The sequence below is a fragment of the Lutra lutra genome, chromosome 17, assembly GCF_902655055.1.
Source record: "Lutra lutra chromosome 17, mLutLut1.2, whole genome shotgun sequence".
Lineage (NCBI taxonomy): Eukaryota > Metazoa > Chordata > Mammalia > Carnivora > Mustelidae > Lutra > Lutra lutra.
In genome coordinates, this window is record NC_062294.1 from 34054007 (window position 1) to 34076546 (window position 22540).

The 22540-nt window shown below is 43.3% G+C and overlaps 1 long non-coding RNA gene across 1 annotated transcript; it reads left to right on the forward strand.

The window, feature by feature from the left end:
• Positions 1-836: 836 nt before the first annotated feature.
• LOC125089517 (uncharacterized) lies at positions 837-20705 on the forward strand. The gene is made up of 3 exons (XR_007123963.1): positions 837-1359; positions 19136-19221; positions 20021-20705. It is a non-coding gene; the product is annotated as an uncharacterized LOC125089517 (long non-coding RNA).
• The last annotated feature ends 1835 nt before the right edge of the window (positions 20706-22540 follow it).

Consider the following 22540-nt stretch of genomic DNA (forward strand, 5'->3'; position numbering starts at 1 on the left):
CCACCCAGGCACCCTTCAAGTCCTGTTTTGATACCTGGACACACGGGCACATCCCTGGGACTGAGGATACCTCTTTCATCAGCTGTGCAGTGACCGGGTAGTGCTGACATCACAATGGTACTGAAGGAATGACATAGGGCTGTGTAAGAGGCACCCAGAGCACATCCAGCCACAGAGTGGGTCCTCGGCGAATGTGACTATCTTTCCTTCTCAAGGGGTTGCCCTGCACTGCACCCACACCTTTTCTCCAGTGCTTCTCTGGAATCAAACAATATGATGACATCTTCCCTAGCTGGCCATGCTTCTGCCTCCGCATCTTATCTCGGTAGGCATGCAATGTCCGTATCGGTGAGATCCACGAGGTACGTCAAGGATGCAAACGCCAGAAACGGGGGTTTCTGCCAGGATTGCTGTGGAAAACAAGAAGCAGAAAAGCCTTCCATCTCTCAGTACTTGTTAGAACAAAACCACAATGATACCACTTTATTTATTATGATTTGGTGACTCAAGATTTTGTCAAATCCTCTAGGTTTTTAAATGTACATACTAATGCTCTTTTTAGAAAGTATGATCTGCAATTTGGATACAAATCCTCACTTTCAAAGCTTCAGATGATGGCCCCTATCGTAAACACAATGAGGAACTGTGCCTATGTTTTGCCCCTACTACATGCAGACCGCCTTAAGGGCAAGGGTGCTCATTCTTTGAGGGGCCTGGCCTCCCTGGTCGCTGGTCGGAGGAAACCAGGCAGGCCTTTGAGGGGACATCTTTCTCCTGCTGCTGTTTCCTTTCAGCCCTTTACTGAGCCATCAGGAGAGGAAGCGAGCAAGCGTACCAAGTCACAGTGACTTTTGGAATTTTGTCGTCCATGGATTGGGTAACATTTGAATAATGACATTTTCCTCGCTGGGCTATTGGGGAGTTAAGTGAGATCATGTATGCCTGAAAACACCCAAGTCACTGCAGAAAATGGAGGGAGTGCAGCTTGAACGAGCTGGTTCTTTTCCTAAATCCTTCATCCTGGGACATGCAAGCCAGCTTCTCCTGCCTCAGTGGGGAAGCCCTGGATCTCTGGGAGCCTATTAGCTGAGCCAAGTGGAGAGTTAAACATCCAAACTGACAAGGGGGTGCAGAGCTATTTCAGAGCACCCCACTGCCCCAGCAGATGGTTCTGGGCCAGATGGCTCCAGAGCATGGGGCAAGGGGGAGGCAGCCAGGTGTTTATTGTGGCAGCAGAGATGTGAAAGGAAGAGTTCACTTGTCTACCTCCCTGCTCTCCCTCGGATTTCTACTCCAGAGGGGCCACTGCCCAGCCCTGACAGATGTGCAGTCTGGGAAGGTTTCCAGGTGCAGTGTTGGGTAAGTGGGCAATTAACCCCATGCCAGGACCTGCTCTGGCAAGATGCAAAGTAGGTGAGTGTGTCTTGGTGTTTTTTGGCTTCCCTTGTTCACGTTCCCTCACCTTCAACCAAAAACCCTCCACAAGGTAGGGGTCTGTACTCCAACTTGACAACTCCTACCTCTCTTTCTCCCCAACCCCTTAAAACTTACCCATCCTAGTTCTATTTCCCTGGCGCTTTACTCCCATCTGCTGAAGTGATTAATCCAATGCAACAATCCATTCCAAGAATTCAGACCTTAATGCGTCTTTCCCTACCCCCAGGACTTCCCGAGTGAATTACTCTTGGTAGAATTTCAGCATCACCACAGCTCAGAGAGGGAGCAGGTGCAGTGGGTTTTTCATACTGTTTGGGAGGGGACACTGCAGAGAAGTCCAGGAACTCTACCACTTGCTAGTTGTGTGACTCAGCTTTGAGCATCCAAGATTGAATGGAAATAAGAGGAAGGGACAACAGAGATGTGCACAGATCCAGATGGTATCAACATGGAAATGAGGAAGCGTGTTTCCTGCAGTTGTCACAACATCCTTTCACCCGTCTAATGATGAGCCACATTTGGCCAGAGCCCAGCCAAGAACTCCACTCACTGGAGAAGTACTGTGGTACAGGGGCCTGCACTAGTGTTCATGGGCTACTGTGACAAAGCACCACAGAATGGGTGGCTTATGCAACAGACATGCATTGTCTCACAGTTCTGGAGCCTGCAAGTCTGAGGTCAAGGTGTTAATAGGGCTGGTTCCTTCTGAACACCGTGAGAGAAGGGTCTGCTCCTGGCCTCTGTCCTTGGATTGTAGATGGCCTTCTTTTCCCTGTGTCTCTTCACTACATCTTCCCTCTATGAACATCCATGTCTGTGTCCAAATTCCTTGCCTGTATAAGAATGCCAGCCATATTAAATTAGAGGCCCACCCTATTTGTTATGCCCTCATCCTAACTCATTACATCTGTAATGATCGTATCTCCACATAAGGTCACATTCTGAGGTACTAAGGATTAGGGCTTTAACATGGTTTTGCACATGTGTAGAGTGGGGAGGACATAACTTGACCCCTAACAGGGCTACACATGACTCTGTTGTCATACAGTCTTGAATTCCAGTGATGGGGGACCTTCCTTAGATGAGTCCTTCAATGACTCTAAGCCTCAGTTTCCTCCTCTGTAAAATGGGGCAAAGGGGCTCTCTCTACCTGGGATGGGTATTTTCAGGAAGAGCAAAGACATTGTCTGCAAAGCATTCAAATTAAGGCTTGGAACAGGTGAGTCTTCAAGGGACATCAGTTGTTATGATTATTCCACACATGATGCCACATGGGAATTCTCCACACTACTCCCAGAATAAGGGCACATCAGGGCATGGTACTGAGGGATGAGAGGCCAGACCCATTCCTCAGCTGTGTCTCTAACCAGGTCTCTTGTTGCCCAAGGCTTGAGGAAATGCTGTATTGAAAAGAATAAAGATTTCCATTGCAATGAGGATTCCTTTGGTAAAGAAGCAAAAGATTTATGAGAGTAAGGAGTATGAGGCAGAATTAATCATTCAGATAATAGCAATGAATGCTATTTTATGTTTTTAACAGAAGTAAGTTTTGTTGTTTTTTTTTTTCAAGCAGACTCTTCCTTGAATCTTGGTTTCTTTTGTCTTTGGAGAGAGCAAGCAGTTCAGGACTGAAGTTCTAGCAACTCGGAACAATTCTCTGGGAATCCTCCCACTTTGTCCGTTTCAGTCTCATTTTCAAATATTGTGAGTGACCAAAAGGGAACAGATTCCTGCTGAAATGTGTCTCCAGTCCCCCAAACCTAAAGGTCTCCTGTCTGCAACAGAAAAGCACCACAATGGCCATGTTCCTATCCAATTAGGAGCCTGAGCTGATAAAATATTTCCTGCCAAGAATAGCAATTCAAGAGAAAGAGAGAGAGATTTTCTTCTTCAAAAGTATGGAAAAAAGGCTTTTAATCAGAGAAGCAGATCTTTCTTTTTATTACTGAGGATAATATGATATGAAATTCTCCTCAAAACTGCACATAATGAAAGCAAATGAATCATGGGAAAATTCCCTCTGTTTCTGTAAAATTCTGATGGGAAAGGGAGCATTGTGAAATGTTTGGGTTAGTTAGTCTGAATTAGTATCTACCTTTTCTCAAGAGAAGGACATTCTCTTTTTAGTCAAAGAAATAACCTGACTGCCTGTGGTAGGCTGAATAATGGCCCCTCCAGTATGCCCATATCCTGATCCCTGGAAACTGAAAGTTACCTTAGATAATGTGGTAGTTAATTTTATATGTCAGCTCAGCGAGGCTATGGTATCCAGTTGTTTGGCTGAACACCCATCTATATGTTGAGGTGAAGGTAATTTGTTGTTGTTGTTGTTAATTTTTGGATCTGATTAACATTTACACCTGTAGTTTTTGAATCAAGCAAATTACCCTTCATAATGTGTGTTGAGGGGGGCGGCTCATCCAATCAGTTGCAGGCTTTAAGAAAAAGACTGAGATACCTCAAAGAGGAAAGAATTCTCCTTAAGACTGTCTTTAGGCTCAAGACAGCAACATCGACTCTTCCCTGAGTCTACACCGTACCCTGACAGCCTGCCCTACAGACTTTGGACAGGCCAACTCCCACCGTCGTGTAAGATAATTCCTTAAAATAAATTATCTAAATTACCTATCTATCCATTTACCTACATATCCATCTACACATCCTACTAGTTCTGTTTTTCTGGAGCATTCTGATTAACACATATGGCAAAGGAGACTTTGCCAGTGTGATTAAGTTAGGACTCTTGAGATGGGGTGAGTATCTTGGATTATCTGAGTGGGCTTGACATAATTACAATGAGCATTATAAAAGGGATGGATGTAGGAGAAGTTGGAATCAGAGAAAGTGATGTACTGACAGGAGCAGAGATTGGAATCATGGAAAAAGGGACCACAAACTGGGGAATAGAGGCAGCCATTAGAACTATAAATGATAAGGACACAGATTCTCACAGATTCTCCTCTCAGGGCCTCCTGAGAAAACAGCCCTGTTGATAACTGACTCGACTTTGGGTCTTTTGTCCCTGTAATTATAGGAAAATAAATTTGTGTTGTTTTAAGCCACTAAGTTTGTGGTAATTTGTTACAGCAGCAATAGGGCACTAATATAGTGACCCAGAGCTACCAAAGGGAAATTGTTGAGTATGTGAAATTAGAAGTGCTTTTAGAGCTCTGTATTTTAAATATGTATAATTATTGCCGTTATGGATTCATATTCTTACTATGTAAATAGCTCTTATAAATAATTAAAAAGGCAGACATCTCACAACAAAGACTATTGATGAGAAACTCAAAGAAGAGATGATACCAAATAAATATCAACAAATATTTTGGCCCTGCTGATGATCCTAGATATGTAAGACAAAACAATGAAATACTGGTTTTTTGTCCACCTAATTAACGAATGTCTTATGTGGTAATAGAGGGGAGAAGGCTGTCGTGAGGCAATACTTTCAAACATGCTAGTGGAAGTGTAAATGCAAACATTCGGAAGTTATCTTCACAACACATATCATGGGCTTTGAAAGTTTGTATCTTTTCACTTACATGTTCACTTGAGGAATCCAGCCTAAGAAAACAATTGGGGATGTGAACAAAGATGAATGCACAAGTGTTACACCACTCTACATGATATAATGAAAATAATTGATAAATGTCCACCAGTGTAACAACAGTTAAGGAAATTATAGCAAATATTATACAACCATTAAACAGAGTGTTCTAAAAGTCTCTGTGCTGCAGCGGTGCTAGCAAAAATAACGGAGTAAGAGATTCCAAAAGTCCACCACTCCATAAAAGCAATGGAAGAAGAAACTGGCAAAAACGGTCAGAATCTACTTCTGACAACTTAACTAAAAAACAAAAGCAAACAGCAACCAGGGGAAAACTTAATCAAGAATAGTGGCTGAATCTCCATTAAACAGTGAGCCTTGTCATATTTTAACTGACCCTGGTCCATTCCCTGCTCCCCAGCTCTGTGGTAGCCTTGAAAATAACAGCTCGTAATCCCAATACTGGTTGCAGAGAAGCAGAACAAACCTCAAGAGTTGTAATTATTAGTTTTGAGCAATTTGGTGTTTCCCTGGAAGACCAGTTTAAAAAGCTTGCCATTACTTTACCTAACGCACTATTCACCCAGTTCTGAAGCAACTACATGGGAGCATTTGTCAAAAATACTTACAGGCAAATGTTTTAGCTGCTGCTGCCTGAGGCAATGAATACAGTTGGGACAAACAATAGATTAATCATAAAGCTTGGGAGGAAAGGCAGGGGAATGAAACTCTTTGGGGAATAAAGTGTTTGAAAAGCTCCAACCTATTCCTGGGAATCTAGAAGGCCATGTGCATTCACAGGGATGTGCACATGCTCAGGAAAGAACTGAGAAAGCCCCAAACTCTCACCTCTGTCTGACCTTGAGATTCTGCATGAACAAGTGAAGGGTAAATCATAGTTATAAATTTCCTAGCTGATTGTTGAAGGCATGTCCTGATACACACACAGTCTATCTTCAAAGACTGGGAAACTTCTTTATGCCAGGCATTTAACAAAATCTCTGTCTAATTATTATCTGACCACTAAGCTGGTGGGACAGAGACTTCAGTGGCCATACATGACAAAGAATACAGACTTTACAAAATTAGCTTAGAAAAGCCACTAAAGAAACAGCCACTACAACCAGAAGCAACAAACCCATAAGAGGTGGGATCATCTGATTTCCAGAGTTTCTATGTTAGGATATTCAAAATGTCGATTTATCAACCCAAAATTACAAGTCTTGTAAAGAAACAAGAAGTATGGTCCATATCAAAAAACTAATCAATGGAAATAGCCCCCATGAAGTCCGGACATCAAACTCATTCTTATCAAAAGATAGACATTGGCAGAAAACAAAACAAAATAGAACAATATGAAATGAAACAAATCCACTGTAAGCTGTCTATGAGATAACAGAGACCCCAAATACAGGAAGGAAAAAAGGACAGAACAGAAGGGCGAAATAGTTCAATTGTGATAGTCAGACATTGATAGTCCACTTTTGACTGTGGAGAGAAGTAGACAGATGATCAGCAAGAAAACAACAGACTTGAACAATGCCATACAACAGCCAGACCTAACAGACACCTGTAGAACACTATACCCAACAGTAAAAAAATACACATTCTTCTCATATGGAACATTCTCCAGGATAGACAATATGTTAGAGCACAAAGGGAGTCTCAGTAAATTTTAAAAGATTGAAATTATACAAAATATATTCTCTGGCTATAGTGGAATTAAGCTGAAAATCAAAACAGAAGATAATCTGGAAAATTCACAAATATGTAGGAAGTAAACAACATGTTCCTAGATGACCAATGAGCCAAAGTCATAAGAAGTCACAAAGGAAATTAGAAAATACTTAGAGATGAAAAACATGAAAATAAAATGTACAATGTACTGCAGCAAAAACAGTGCCAGAGGGAAGTTTATAGATGAAATGCCTACAATCAAAAAGAAATCCAAAATTAATATCTTAACCTTCAACCTTAAGAAAGAGCAAAAATAAGAACAAATTAAACCCAGAGCAAGTGAAAGGAAGAAAATAATAAAGATTAGAGCAGAGATAAATAAAATGGAGTAAAAAAAAAACAACAACAGAGAAAATGAACAAACCTGGAAGTTTGATCTTTAAAAAGATCAAAACAATGGACAGAACTTTAGCTAGACTGACCAAGGAAAAAGAAAGAAAACTCAAATTACTAGAATGAGGAAGGAAAGCAAGGACATTTCTACTGACCTTACAGGAATAAGATAGGATTAAAAGAGAATACTATGAACATTCATTTTGGAAAGGGAAGTCCTTCCAATAAATGGAGTTGGGAAAATTGGATACCCACATGTGAAGAATAAATTTGCCCCTATTTCATACCATATACACAAATTAACTTTTAATGGATAAAAGTTTAAAATTTAAGAGCTAAAGCTATAGAACTCTTGAAAGATAAATCTTGGTGACCTTGGATTGGGCAAATATTTCCTTAATTGAATACCAAAAAAGCAAGCAATCAAAGAAAAAATAACTAATTTGGACTTGATAAAATAGAAAACTTTTGTACATTTAGGGTATTAAATAAATAAATACATAAATAAAATGAAAAGATGACTCATAGAATGGGAGAAAATATCTGCAAATTATGTATTTGATAAAGATCTAACATTCAGAATATATGAAGAACTCTTACAACTCAGCAACTAAAGGACAAATAACCCAACTGAAAAATGGACAAAGGACTTGACTAAACATTTCCCTAAAGAAGATACGCAAATCGTCAACCAACACATGGAGAGATGCTTCATATTAGTCATCAGGGAAATGCAAAACAAAACCATAACAAGACACCACTTGATACCCACTAGTAAATATATCACATAAATGGAAAACAGCAAGTGTTGGCAAGGACAGGAAGAAATCAGAACCTTTGTACATTGCTTGTCAGAATGTAAAATGGGGCAGCTGCCTAAGAAGACACTTTGGTGGTTTATCAAAAAGTTAAACATAGAGATACCATATGACTGAGCAATTCCACTCTTACATATATACCCAAAAGAACTGAAATCATATGGTGACACAAAAACTTGCACAGAGACGATCATAGTAACATTGTTTATAATAGCCAAACAATGGAAATAATCCAAATGTTTATCAGCTGATGAATGCAGAAATGAAATGTAGATATCCAGACAATGAAACATTATTTGGCAATAAAATGAACTTGGAAGAACTGATACATGCTTCACTGTGGATAAATCTCAAAAACATTATACTAAGGGAAAGAAGCCAGTCACTAAAGAGCACATATTGTATGATTCTGTTTGCATGAAATGTCCAAAATAGTGACATTCTTATAGAAAAGAAAAGTTGATTAGTGGTTTTCAGGGACTGGAGCGATGGAGGAATGGAAGTAAATTCTTAAAGGATATGGGGGTTCTTTTTCAGGTATGGAAAATGTTCTGGAATTAGAAGTGACTGTTGCAAAAGTCACCAAAAACAACTGCATGTGCAGTTCAAAGTGGTTAAATTGGTAACACTTAATTTTTTTTTGTGAATTTTGTGAGTTTTGTGAATTTTATCAATAAAAAATTTTATCTTTTAATTTTTTATTTTTAAAGATTGTATTTATCTATTTGACAGACAGAGAGAGAGAGAGACAGAGAGAGAGGGAACACTAGCAGGAGCAGTGGGAGAGCGAGGAAACAGGCTTCCCGCTGAGTGGGGAGCCCAACGCAGGTCTCAATCCCAGGACCCTGGGATCATGACCTGAGCAGAAGGCAGATGCTTAACAACTGAGCCACCAGGCGCCCCATCAATAAGAAAATTTTAAAATGGTAACTGTATTAGAGTAAAATTTGTCACTTAAAACTATTAAACAAATTTAAAAGAAAACTGCCATGACCCAGGAAATACCTTATTTAAGAAAATTACGGATGTATCAGTTCCCAATTACATAAAAAATGTGTGTTATAAGCAAGAAAAAAAAAAGACATAACGCTAAATGTTCATGATGATTATCTTTGGGTGTTAATTTATAAAAATTTTTTTGCTTGTAGCTGACCTACATATCTGTATTTTAAAATTATCTAAGCGAACATTATTAATTTTTGTTTTTTAGTTCCATAGGTAATGTGAATATTCTCACTGTGAAAGAGAAAAGAGTACAAACAAAAATTCCCCTCCAATTTCTACCTGCCAGTTGGCCAGTTTAAGCCTAGTGTAATCGTCTGGTTCATGTTTTTCCAGATCATCGTCTCTTGGTTTACAGAGGTATATGCATACTCATTATTCTGCAGTTGTCCCATCTTACCCATTCATCTCAGAAAGCTTCTGGTGCACTCACAGAGCTCTAGCTTCTCATTTTTAACATCTCCCTGAGACCCCACACTATCAGTGTAATGCCTGTATTCAACCATTCTCTTTTTGGATAAAAGGTTCATCATTTATGTGTTTTTGCTCTACAAATAAACTTTCTTGGTTGTGCCTCTTTGAGTACATGGGAAAGATGTCCCCAAGAGTGTACCAAGCAGTGGCATTACTAGGTCATGGGTTCTATGCTCTTAAAAATTGTTACGGGGGCGCCTGGGTGGCTCAGTGGGTTAAAGCCTCTGCGTTCAGCTCAGGTCATGATCCCAGAGTCCTGGGATCAAGCCCCGCATTGGGCTCTCTGCTCAGCAGGGAGCCTGCTTCCTCCTCTCTCTCTCTGCCTGTTCTTGCCTCCTTGTGATCTCTGTCTGTCAAATAAATAAATAGAATCTTAAAAAAAAAATGTTACGGACTCTCCCACACTGTGCTCTGGAAAGGATGTCCTGATGGCTCTCCCACCTGCAATGCACGAAGTAACATGCCCTGCCATTGTGGGTGTTATCAATATTATTTTTGCCACATATTTCTTTATAATTAGGAAAGAATTAGGCATTTCCAATATCTTTTCCTTTAGCTGGGGCATCAGTAACCACAATGAGCACCACTGGACAGAGGGACGCAAGTTTTAACACTGGTGCTGACTGATTTATCAGGAGAAACCTCACTTACCTCATTTTCATTATCTGCAAGTGAAGGTAATTAGAGTGGTCCTTGGAAAAACAGTAATGAGTCTGATATCTGTGTAGCTATTTGCAGTTTACAAGATACTTATGATCCACAAATTACCCTGTGAACCTCAAGGCACTTGAGCAAAGCAGTGCTAGATCTGAATTCGGGTTTCTCCCCTTACTGACTAACTGGGTAATTGTGGACCCCTTGCTGAGCTTCTCTGAGCTTCCATGCCCTTGTATGTGGTAGAGTGGGGCTTGTAGCAGTGCCCACCTCATGGCTGATGTGTAGATGAAGTGAGATGACATGCTTGGCACATAGAATGCCTCCATAATAATCAAATGGATTATATTAGCAGCGTATGACTACACAGCTGGTTTTCTTCCTGCTGCAGTGGGAGGACAAAATGTGGTTTACCTTCACTTCTAGGCAGATCATACAAAGAGGAATATGACCCTTCACACACGTTTTTTAAAAGCTTGGTTGCTAATGTTTCCGGTTCTGAGTTTGATGGGCCACCAAGTTCTAGTGTTGAAAGAACCAAGTGAGAGGAGTGTCTTAGGGGATAGCAAGAGAAGGAAGGCAGGAGACTCTCAGTGGAGAGTCACGCATCCCACACTTGGAAAAGCAGCAACAGAGAACCAGCTTGGAGGAACCTTGAGGACTGGGATGGTGGACTTCTCCAGAAGAAACCTTCAGTGCTTGAGATTTAAAGAGTCTGTGATATCTTGTGGGTTCTGGAAGACCCCAGTACATTTACATACTCAGGGATGGGGGAGGGGGAGATACAGGTCTGTCGTTCTAGCTGAACAGTTGAAGGGAAGATATATTATGTCTTTGGTTTTGTTACTGCTTTGCTTTTTAAGTCTACTTCATTTATCTCAACACTTTTTCAGTTATGAATTGTCTACCAATTCAGCTATGAATTTAAGACTACCATTACCAACTTATCATAAATTTTTAAAATTCTATCAATTATTTGCAGAGATGTTCTGGTGGAGTAGAGTCCAATGCATTCTAAAGCATGGTACACAGGCCATCAATAGCCGAGGAGATGGTTATTGGAGTTCCACAAGCATTTCTTAGTAGTTACTTATTATTTTTAGTAGTTATTTTAATATGTACACATATACCTATTATTTTTACTGGTTTTCTGTTTGTGATAGCTATGTGAAAGTTCCTTTGTACATAAATTTATTTAAGTAGAATGAATCCATTAAAAGGAAAAAATTAGAACTATAAGACAAGTAGTTCTAGGATATCACAATAATTGTGTAATGATTTAAGATTTGGGGAAATCTTACAGCAGGCAAGAGCAATCCACCATGCATGTTCATAAATGAGTGGCATAACCTGCTCTTAATCCTCTTTGGGGCCATGTGGAAGTAGAATAACAAATCAAAGCAATTCTCCTCCACTTTACAGCTATTTCTTTATAAGTACCCCCCGCCCCGACCCGTGCCATGTGGCAGCAAAGTTCTCTCTTACATTCCATACCATCCAACCACCTGTCTCCTCCAAGTGAATTTCTTATGGAGAACACACGTGTTGCCCTAGAGACTGTGCTTGTGTATACCAGTTCGAAAAAGCGACCTCTTAGAGCACCCCCTGCCTCCTGATCTGATTCTTGGTGGAGAGCTGGCTAAGAGCTTTCAACTTGTTCCTATTGGTTCCATTTTATATAATTTTATCAGAGGATCTCACCAGGAAAATTAAAATGATTTACCTAGCATGTCCAAATTGGCATCATTTACAGATATGAAGAAATGTAACTTCTGGAAAATCTTTGATTTTTACACATTATGGTTTTAATTAGAAATGTTAATTAAACACATGCTAACCTAAGGCTGTCAATAGGAGAAAATATTTGTTAAGGGTAAATTTCCCAGTGTGTTGTGTGACTTGGCAAAGTGTAAATATCCTGGTGAAAACTTCATGTTTAGTTGCAAACACTTTAGGCCTGGAGTTTGCATATGTGAGTTCTAGTCCCATCTTTCCTCTGATTATCTAAATAAAGCAGTTCTCCAAACTATGCCTCAGTTTCCTCATTTGTAAAATAGAGGAGCCATGACCACCTCCATGTGATGATTGAGAGGGTCAAATGAGACAGCTTCTGGTGTCTTGTGAAGTCAGGAAGTTTTTCTGAATGCCTCGTCACTGTGTTCCGGCTCTCCTTTTTCCTACAGCCCAGCTCTGAGGTCGAGGGAACAGATGAAGGGTTTGCTTCCTCCAGCTCCAAATGGAAAGGCAAATAACTCACAGCAGGGCTGAGAATTCCAAATATTAAGAGCCTTCTTGTGTTTGTTGCTCCTCTCCAGTGCTTGGCAATAATGTAAGGCAAATATCAGGAACCCAGTGGGGAATTAATGTTTAAAAAAAAAAATCCTGGTGTGCTCTGGTGTAATTAAGCAGTATAATTAACGTCCTCTGGTTGAAATCAACTGACAGAGGACATAGGCCACCATTTCAGAGACAGCAAAGGTGCCAAAGTTCATTTGTTCCTTCTGAGGTTTATTCATATTTTATGTTTCATGTCATTCTGCTTCAGGAAAACAAAAAACTGTGTGCATGTGTCTCTTTTGCCCTCCCAGTCTGTAATTTCCTTGAGGGAAGATGCCGTGTTGTGTTCATCTTTGCTTCCCTCTGGGTACCTATCGTAGTCTGACATGTGATTAGTCTTCCCCAACCTCAGGGAGGTCGAGTGTCTCCCAGTACCTACCATGGGAAATCCTTACTGTGGACAGAATTTGCATGCTTCTTCTGTTGATAGAAATGGTTTTTCTAATTCTGAATGGAAGAAGTGTTAAATTTATTAACAACATGGTACACTAGTCCCTGGTAAGGGTGACTTCTCAAAGTGGTACTTGGGGCCGACTGGGCATTCATTCATTCATTCATTCATTCAACAAATATTTATTGAGAATCTTTTATGTGCCAAGCAATGTGCTGGATGTGTGGGATAAATGAGGATAAATAAGGCTGCCGGTGTCCTGGCTCTCGTGAAGCTTATATTCTAGAGGGGACAGAAGAGAAAGGAGAAAACCCATGTCATATGTTGACAGCTGATGGTACCTTTGATAAAGGACACCAAGGGGGGGGGGCAGAGGGTGCATGGGGAAGGCCTATCTTAAAAGGGGACCTGAATGAGGTGAGGAAGGGAACCACAGAAAGATCTAGGGAAGAGTATTTTCAGTTAAAGGGAATAGCATGTCCCAAATCCTAGGATGAGGACCAGCGTGATGTGAACAAAAAACAGAGAAAGATCAAGTTTGCTAGAACACGAAGAAGGGAAGAGTACTGGAAGAGATACAGATAGCATCACATGACAAGGATGCCATTTCTCCTACAAGGAAAGGGGAGCCCTTGGAGGGCTTTGAGCATGGGAGTTCTGCAATTTCATTGGTCCCGTTAGAAGATCTCTCTGATCACCGTGTGGGGAAATGACCATGTGGAAAACAAAAATGGGCTGTGGACCTGGGAGGCTGGTGGAAGAAGAAAATGATGGAACAGATGTTGGAAGTGAAAATGGAAGTCCAGTAATATGATATGTATTCCTGTCCCATGTGGAAGACCTCTGAATCTTGGGTATTTACAGCTCTAAGAATCTATCATTTCGTGACCCCTGAGTTCAAGTCTTTCTCCCCATAGTTAGGTCCAATTGTTGGTCTGGCCGTGTTTCTTATAGCAAAGTCATGCAGGGATCAAAACTCATGACACTTCCTCATCCTGAATCTGGAAACCAGAGTCTCTTTTTGTATTAGACACACCAGTGTCATGATCACAATCTCAGGCTACCAACTCAGGTGGGCAAGAAATATATATTTACTGACCTATTCACTGAATGTGGAAAGTAGAACAATGGCCCCTAAAAGATATTCAGTCATCCTTGTCCCCAGAGGCTGTGACCATATGGCAAAGGGGACTTAAATTGGTACATGGAATCAAGGTTGGTTATCAGCTGACTGTAAGATTATTCTGGGTTATGCAGGTGGGCCCAATGTAATCACAGGTGTCCTTAAAAGTGGAACAGGGAGTCAGAGAGGGAGATGTGACTGTGGAACATCAGAGTGATCCAATGCTTGAAGGACTTGACCCCCCATTACTGGCTTTGAAGATGGAGGAAGAGGCCTCAAGTTGAGGACCTGGGGAGGCCTGCAGAAGCAAAAAAAACAAAGAAGCAAATTCTACCCTAGAGTCTACAAAAGAAATACGGTCCTGTAGACGTCTTAGTTTTAGCCCAGTGAGGAAAAGTATCAGACTTTTTTTTTTTTGAGATTTTATTTATTTATTTGACAGACAGAGATCACAAGTAGGCAGAGAGGCAGGCAGAGAGAGAAAGGGGGAAGTAGGCTCCCCGCTGAGCAGAGAGCCCAATGTGCAGCTTGATCCCAGGACTCCAGGATCATGACCTGAGCCAAAGGCAGTTGCTTAACCAACTGAGCCACCCAGGTGCTCCCATTTTTGCTACTTTAAAAGTAAATGTTTCCAATAGAGAAATGGGAATGACAAACCAAAAACAAAAGAAATTAGTACAAAGCCATATTTTCATTACCCAATGATAATATCCATTAGTAACAGATTTCTTTACAATTTTTCACCTTTTTCTTTATATTTATTTATTTAGTTATTTATTTATTTTAAAGATTTTATTTATTTATTTGACAGAGAGAGAGATTACAAGTAGGCAGAGAGGCAGGGCAGAGAGAGAGGGGAAGCAGGCTCCCTGCAGAGCAGAGAGCCCAATGCGGGGCTTGATCCCAGGACTCTGGGATCATGACCTGAGACAAAGGCAGAGGCTTAACCCACTGAGCCACCCAGGCGCCCCTATAATTAATTTTTTAAAAAAAGATTTATTTATTTATTTGACAGACAGAGATCAAGTAGTCAGAGAGGCAGGCAGAGAGAGAGGAGGAAGCAGTCTCCCCGCTGAGCAGAGAGCCTGATGCGGGGCTCCATCTCAGGACCCTGGGATCATGACCTGAGCTGAAGGCAGCAGCTTTAACCCACTGAGCCACCCAGGCACCCCCCCCCCAGACTTTTAATCTTCAGAACTACAAGAATTTGTGTTGTTTTAAGCACTAAATTTATGGTACTTGTTACAAAAGCAAAGGAAACTGACACACTGAACTTCATCATCATTATTTGTCTCCCTTCAACTAGGTAGTAGAAAGTTACACCCAGCCAATTCAAGATTTCCTTTCCCCCCAGGATTGTTGCTACATGCTAGGGGCAGGGTTAATGGGTGCCAAGAGATTAGAGTGGGGTATCTGGTCCTTGGTTGTCATCGATCCACGCTGGTGTCCTCTAAAGAAGTATATTGTATTGACTGATTCTCACCCGTGACTGTGTCATCCTTCACTCCTGACTTTAGGGCCCCTCCCAGCCTGGCTTCTGCTGTTAAGTACTTGTGTGTTACTCTCAAAGTAGGAATGGCTGCTCTCCAACCTCACTCTAAAAACCCAAGAAATGCTGGGCAGCTGGGTCTGCCCTTTCTGTCTAGATGTGCCCTGTGGCTTTCACCTCTACTGCTCCTTCTCTATGCTGGGTATTAGAGAATTCCTAGTGGGAGGCTCCAAGAAAGGGAGATGGTGTCTCTGTCTCAGATTTCCTAGGGTGGAAGAGCTCTTCTTAAGAAGACACCAGCTTCTATCCCCCTTTATTCCCATCCAATTCTCTCTCTCTCACCTAGCTAGAGAAGTTTTGTTTTTGTTTTTGTTTTTGTTTTTTTTTAAGATTTTATTTATTTATTTGACAGACAGAGATCACAGGTAGGCAGAGAGGCAGGCAGAGAGAGGAAGGGAAGCAGGCTCCCTGCTGAGCAGAGAGCCCAATGCAGGGCTTGATCCCAGGACCCTGGGATCATGACCTGAGCCGAAGGCAGAGGCTTTAACCCACTGAGCCACCCAGGCGCCCCCAGGCTAGAGAAGTTTTATATCTTTGGGGGTAGCGAAATCTGCCAGGAACTACCAAATATTATTCTAAATCTGTTTTAAGCCTGCACCTTGCTTATAAATCAGATTCCTTTGCTCATTGATTCCAATGGGACACCCCTCTCTTGAAGACTACTGGATGGTCCATGGCTTCCTGCCCAGTGGGGAGGGCTATGAGATAACAGGAAATATCTAGGAAGGGGAAACCTTGATTAAGAAATACTTCCAGAGGGACGCCTGGGTGGCTCAGTTGGTTAAGCAGCTGCCTTCGGCTCAGGTCATGATCCCATCGTCTTGGGATCGAGTCCCACATCGGGCTCCTTGCTCAGCAGGGAGCCTGCTTCTCCCTCTGCCTCTGCCTGCCATTCTGTCCGCCTGTGCTCGCTCTCTCTCCCTCTCTCTCTCTGACAAATAAATAAATAAAAATCTTTAAAAAAAAAGAAAAAGAAAAAGAAATACCTCCAGATATTTTCCCTATCAGCAGTGCTATCGGTCAGTCACTGTCACATTTGCAAGAAAGCAGTCCTGACCACTATGGCTATGACTGGGATGGGATGCAGAGGACCAGAGAAGTATGGGGTGGCTGGGTGTGAGAAAAATCTGTGGCAGAGTCATCAGGAAAACCAGACTGTCCAGTCTGGAATGTGAATCAGGAATTGGGGAGTGGCCCAGTTGGCTTCTAGTGATTAGGGAGGCAAGAGGAGCCACAAAGAGAAGCAGAGACACTGATGATCACAGCAGGGAAGAATAATGAGAATGGTCCACAGTGTCTCTTGTGAGGGAAGAGCCTGCAACACCAGGTCCCTGAAAGCTTGTTGGCCCAAAGCGCTGACAGCAGCCTTTTCTGGATGCCAAGAGATCCCTATTCTCCTCAGGCTCAGGTGGCCGTACAACCATCCTATTACTTGAGGCAGCTAAATGGAGCTCTAACACTACATTTCATCTTATTGATTCCAAAGACCTTGTGTCCCCCAAAATTCATACATCGAAGTCCTAACCCCCAGTACCTCAGAATTTGACCTTATTTGGGTGTAAGAGGTAATTCAGGTTCAGTGAGATCATGGGGTTGGGCCCTCCTCCAACGTGACTGGTGTCCTTATAAGAAGAAGATGTCTCGGGACGCCTGGGTGGCTCAGTTGGCTAAGCAGCTGCCTTCGGCTCAGGTCATGATCCCAGCGTCCTGGGATCGAGTCCCACATCGGGCTCCTTGCTTGGCGGGGAGCCTGCTTCTCCCTCTGCCTCTGCCTGCCATTCTGTCCGCCTGTGCTGGCTCTCTCTCCCTCTCTCTCTGACAAATAAATAAGATCTTAAAAAAAAAAAAAAAGAAGAAGATGATGATGTCTCTCTGGACGTAGCTGGGTGCAGACATGTCCAGAGAGAAGACCATGTGAAGATGGATGGCATCCACAAGCCAAGGAGAGAGGCCCTGGAGGAAACCAACCCTGCTGACCCTTTGAGCTCCTAGACTTCCAGCCTCCAGAACTGTGAGAAAATGCTTTTCTCTTGTTTAAGCCGACTGGTCTGAGGTACTTTGAATGCAGCCCCAGCAAACTAACGCAGGCCTTAAAACCCTTTTTCCTATGGCCACGCGGTTGAGGGAGAACGGCTTTGAAGGGCAACAGGAATTTTCTTTCTTTTTATTTTTCATTTTTGCCTGCTCCTCGGAGTTACTTTGGAAAACACCCCTCCCTCCCTCCTAGATGGAAAATGGTGGCCTGTCTCCCAGCCTACCCCTCCCCCATTCTTCTTTATGCTTCAGTTTCCTGATTGGATTTCTAACCCCAAAAACGTTTGATATCTTTATCTTGCAAGACCAATCAAAGCTTTTGGTGGGGGAGAAAAACACGTCTCCAAACCGTATCCAGAGGTTTCTTTCATGCTCTGGCTCTGAATTCAGATCCTCCTCAGCCACAAACCTGGTGTCATGACCTCTCCAGATATTTCTGGGGTACAAAATCCTTCCCACTGCCTCTAGAGCAGTGTTCCAGAAGTATCAAACCTTTATCGCTCGGTGCTCACAGGAAGATGTTAGGTGGTATGCAGAGAGACGTTTTCCACGCTGATGGTTATGCATTTATTTTCATGCATGGTAGAAAAAAAGAAAGCTTTGTGATTTCAGGTACTGTTGTTTACGTGGAGGCTAACACAGGTGTTCAGATGTACTAAGTACTACTGACACAAAGGATATGGCAAAAATCGGACATAAGAACGACGGAAGCTTGGGGGAGTAGGACTGTCACAGGCAAGCCAGGGCAGCATTGATGGCTGAGACGGCAGAGGGGGATGGACCACAGGCTTGGGAACAGGTGGCTTGGGAGGCGGCAGGCGTGGAGGGGCAGGAGAGGTTTCCTGTCTGCCCCCATGTCTCCGTTCCTCCCTCTCTGTGATTGCCCCCAGATAACCTGACCTCCCGTGTCTGGGTGGCAAGGCTCCAACACACATGGAACGTTGCCAGGGAAGCCAGAAAGGCCCTGGGGAATCCGTGCTACTCTGGGGGCTTCTGCTTCCGAATGCGTATGTGTTTCTGAGGCAGGACGGGGCTTCATTTTTCCCAAACTCCCTGGTCTTGTCAGAGGCTAACAACCTCAGCTGTGAAATGAATTTGACTCCCTCTGTTTATGCATGAGACAAACGCAAGCCCTTTACCTGAGCCCAGCCACTCAGCAGCACCCCTGCAGGGAACACAACTGTCACAGACAACGACAGAACCCACCCCGCTGAGAAGCCAAAGGTGGCATCCCAGTGAGGGCATGGAGGAGAGGAGGCAAAGACGCAGGGGGTACCTGCAAATGGTCAGTCTGTGCGGCACGGACATTCAGGTAAGCGTGGAGGCCTGTGTCCCCAAGCACAGGGTGACACACCAGCAGCCAGTTAGGGTGCTGCTACCTCTCCCTGTGCAGCTGAAAGATCACTTAGCTGCAAATAGTTATGACTCCCTCATTTGACTGAGTTTTAGCTTGTTAGTTCTAAGGAGCTGTTAAAAAATTGAGTATTATGGGAAAGCATGCAACTGTGTGGGCCTTTTCTGATGTAACTGTACGTCTCTGGCTATATTCATCCAATGGCATTTAAGGCTCATTAAATTTTGAATCCTATGTCACCTGCTTTTGGCTCAAAATAGTTCTCCGTGTGCCTTTTGTCTCTCAACTCCATTTTAATGGAAATTGTTTCCATTCACCTCTCTGTTCCCTTCTTCCTGCTAGAGACACCCGAGCTTTAATAATCTCCAATGCCGAATTATTCACTCTGTGACCCTGTCATTTGGAGAATACATTGGATGCTGGCGGATGTAAACAGCTGATGGTAAAAAAATGTGGGGGTTGCTAGTAGAATGTTCCTTCTCCTCCTCCTCCTCCCTGTTCCGGCCATCCACAGGGATGCCCCAGCACCTGCTCACCGACAATGTTGCCACTACTAGTAGCTTTGTCAGAAGGTGGGTCATGTCTCCTGTCTCAGCACTGGAAAGTTTCTGGGTCTAACACAGGAGAAGCACACACCCCATCTAAAGGCAGCAGCCATTAGTCATAATAAATAAATCTCACATAGCCCTTGATAAGTGCAAGGTACCATTCTGAGTGCTTATAACTGGATGACTTAGGGAACTGTCCCCCTTTGGTGTAGATGAAGTGACTGAAGCACAGAGAAATTAAGTGAATTGTCTGAAGTCACACAGCAATTAAGCTCTGGATTTGAACCCAGACCATCGAAGCCAGAAGCCATACTTGTAGCCTATTCCCTATACCTGCCACTACACCTCTCCAACTGAAGATTTCCACCTAATATCAGACAAGAATTGCATGTTTTTGTATTTTTTCTGAGAATCCAGAAATCTGATTTCATTTACATGAAATGTCTCAATTTTTTAAAATCGGCAAGAAAAAATCATTTTTTTTTTTTTTAAACTCTTCAAGGGCCAAGCAAAATGCATCTATGACCAGGAACTGGTGTGTGTGCTACCTGTGTGAGACCTCTGGTCTAAATGAACTTTTTTTTCCCCCAGTGGAAATGAGCTATAAAACACTATATTATTCTAAAATGTTCTTACAGTATTTCTTTCTCTCTCTCTTTTTTTTATTATGTTATGTTAGTCACCATACAGTACCTCATTAGTTTTTGAACTCTTCAAAGAGAACCAAACAGCCATCAAATTCAAACCTGTCTGCTCCCACAAGAAACTTTCTTCCCTTGGAGCTGACAGAGAGCCCAAAGAGAGGGCGGATCCCAGGGCCGGAAAATCGGAAATTCACTGTGCCTCACAGAGCAGGCGGCTTCTCCAGTCATGACTGCTACGCTGCTCGAAAGAAAGGTTCAGGGAACCTGCCTTTGTGATTGGTTGACACCTGCACAACGTTCAGTCCATGCGGCAAGTGTAGCAACCAGCACCAGAAATGTCAGCTCTCATTAGCCGGCATATAAATCTGCCTCCCTGAGAAGTGGGATGAGAGAACCACAGAGAAAATGCCAGGAAGCAGGAACATATGTTGATCACACAAAGAGAAGCTCCGACAATGGGCGTCTTCCTCCACAGCCCAGGCACCTGGAAGGCTTTGTTTTGCCTCAGCCCTTGGTGCCCCCGTAACAGGAGGCTGGGCAAATGTGTTCCACCATCCGTGGTGGGAGGTTCTGCTAAGTGTTTGCTGACACAGCTGAACAGTCGTAAAATGTCATAAAGAGTAAATGACTTGATAATGCAAACCAGTAATTACCATGTGGTACATGTTCATGCTATTTACATATTTTAACACCCTGGTATTAACCTGCCTTTCCAAATAGTACATAAATGCTCTAGGCTTCGTGTAATTCATTCCCGGCAGCCACAAATAGGCATCTCTAGAAGGAAGTGCCCCTTCCCCTTCCTCTTTCCTCATTTTGGATCTGCATTCCTGGAGGCCCACCTGGCCGTGATGAAGTTTGGAATATAGGTGAGGTCCAGTGGGGTGGACTCCAGAGCCCACAACTGAGAAAGAATTCTTGAGATATCTTCGGTGCAAAGGGGACAGGACCTGTGAGCAGGAAGAGCGGCTGCTCAGGGTTGTGAGGGGTGGCTGGTTATATACTAAGGGGTTGGGGACTAAGGAAAAAGGGAGGTTTCAAAAGAACTTTCATATGCTAAAGAGGGCCTACAAGATACCAGAGGCCTTGAGGCCTTGCCATTGTCAGGTTAAGGTTGTTTTGCCCCTCTAGCAAGGTATTAACATAAGATGGGAAATTCCTGGAAGAACGTCTTACGTGTCCCACCCAGGAGTGAAGGGTGGGAGGGGGGGTTTGCAGGGTGTCAGCCTGTGCTGCCTTCTGGTCCCTCATCAGTGGGAATGTGGCCAGTGGAATGCGGGTGTGGATACCATTGGAGGAAACTCAGGAGAAGCTCTGCCTTTTGCAAGACATCTTACTGCTCGTGGTCTGAAGGGCCGGGAGGTAATCCGCATGCTGATACATGGGTAAAAACAGATCTCCAAAAAAAAAAAGAATCCATGATTTGTAGTTTGCCGGTTTCCATGGAGTAAACACTTCCACCATGGTCAGTTTCAAGCTTCCAACACAGAACGCGGAGTTGGGAAGAGATGCACACGTTCTGCTCTGGGGAGCCAAGCTTCCTCTAGAACACTATTAGCTGGAGGTCATGGGCCTGGTATCTAATTGGCCTCAGCCCCTCCCTGCATGCAGATGAATATGATGTGACCATAGGTATAGAATTATGCTCCATTCCGTGTATTTCCTAAGATGCCAAGCCCCACATCTCTTATTGTGCAAAAGAACTTTAGTTGGGGAGCTGGTAGGAAATCACATTCCAGACCTGGAGTGGGAAGGAATATCTGCAGGGGGACTAGCAATCTGACCTCAGCCTCGAGGGCTGGAACTCACCACCTCTTATTCTCAACTCAATGCTCTTTGCACTAGAGCCTTTCTTCTGTGCATCCTGATTGCTCCCCAGTAGACATAGCCATCCCTTGTGCCTCACCGGGTCTCCTCCCTCACTGGGCCCTGTGTGTGCATGTGCCTGTGTGTGTGTGTGTGTGTGTGTGTGTGCATATTGGAACACGGCGCCTGGCAGGCTCCCAGAGCCCTGCATGGTGATGATGGTTGCCAGGTAACAAGAAGGCATCATGGCGGGGAGCCATCATTGACAGTTACAGGTAAATGGGTGCCGCAGGGAATAGAGTCTCCCTGGAGGAAGAAAATTGGCAATGTCTGGTGTGAGGGTCTTGAGTCAGAAATGGGGTATACAACCCAAGGAGGGGGGCCTGGGGAGACATTGTGGCTAAAACAGACCTTGAAGAGGAGCTGGTTCATGCCCATGTGTACTCAGAAGGGAAACTGAGACCTGAAGCTAGGAAAGGACTTGCCCAAGCTCACACCATTCGTTGGTGTCAGAACTAGGGCAACTGGCAGTGGATGACGCAGGATGTGAGGCTCCCACTGAACATCACCGAACAGGAAAGAAACCTCATATGATAAACCAGCCCCAAACACCAAGTGCTGGAAGTTGAACAGTAACATCCATGGCTGCGTGTCTGGAATGAGTTCTGCAGTGCTGTCCCTGTGCACCGAGGAGCCTTTCCAGCCCTTCCCACGCCAGCCCCCAGGGGAGGGGAGAGAGCCAGGAAGCA